Raw genomic sequence first — 1,016 nt, 5'->3', positions numbered from 1 at the left:
GGATTCAACGGCCACTGCTCTGCCACCTTCGGCAACGGGATGCCGTCTCGGACGTGGCGCAGCAGCACGAAGGCATCCATCTCCGGACGCCACGGGACGGCGCTGTGCTTTGATCGGCCGGATGCGTGGACGGCCATGAGGCTGCGACGCATGAGTTGTCAAATCTCGATCGAAACGTAGTTTTCGTAAACGTAGTTGTGGCCCCCCGCTACGTCGCACGAGTGCAACCGGGTAGCGGGGGGCCGGGGGGGGGGGGGGGCTATTCCCCCAACAAAAAAAGAGCTAGATAGGAATTCCCTATTGGGATGTTTCTTAAAGGGGGGTTAAGAGGGAGATTGAATTCCTACAAAACCAAAAAAAAACGTCCTCCTTGACGCTGCAGTCGCTGTCGTCCTCGCTCTCGTCCATGGCCAAAAAGCGTGGTGTGAGCGAGCCCAAACGAGGTACGAAAAATTTCTGAGCCGCACAACAGTAAAGCTGGGCCCGCGCCCGCGCGCCTACAACGGAAACCGAGAAAAAAAATTCCGGGGCAAAAAATTTAAACAACCGAACTCTCTCTCACAGCAAAAAGAAAAATCCCTGTGTGGGGGCGGCGTGCCGTCCTCCCATCCCTCCCTTGGGGTGGCTGTTTTCTTTCTTTCTTTAGCAGACAGAAAAAGAATTCCCCTCACTGACGTGAGCAAATCGCGATGGGCTCCCCGCTCCCGTTCCCCTGGGTCCTTGGCCGCTTTGTGTATCTCGAGACCTCCAGAGAAGGCCCCCCGCCTCCCCGAGGGCCCAAGTCGGAAATTGGCTTTCTTTTCGCGGGCAACCTGTGTCCCTGATCTCGTCCTAAACAAGATCCTGCTCGTGCAGGTGGGGACCCTGAGGGCCCAACTTGAGAATTGGCCTGTCCGAGGTTTTCCGGCAAACAAAAAGGGTTTAAAGAAACAACATAAAAGTTTTCAAAAGGGGCGCAAGTTACGCGGCGAGGGAAAAGGGAGCAAAGAGGGGCAGCAAAAGGGACAAAAGGGACG

The 1,016-nt window shown here is 55.7% G+C and overlaps 1 protein-coding gene across 1 annotated transcript in view; it reads right to left on the bottom strand.

Annotated features, from left to right (window-relative positions):
* Positions 1-1,016, bottom strand: part of EMIHUDRAFT_117061 (hypothetical protein) — a gene marked incomplete at both ends in the record, with an annotated part of 12,261 nt that overhangs the window by 9,711 nt on the left and 1,534 nt on the right. The window lies entirely within an intron of this gene.

This window comes from Emiliania huxleyi (genome assembly GCF_000372725.1).
Source record: "Emiliania huxleyi CCMP1516 unplaced genomic scaffold EMIHUscaffold_320, whole genome shotgun sequence".
Taxonomy (NCBI): domain Eukaryota; phylum Haptophyta; order Isochrysidales; family Noelaerhabdaceae; genus Emiliania; species Emiliania huxleyi.
Note: the sequence above shows the minus strand (reverse complement) of the source record. Positions and strands in the feature narration are given on the sequence as shown.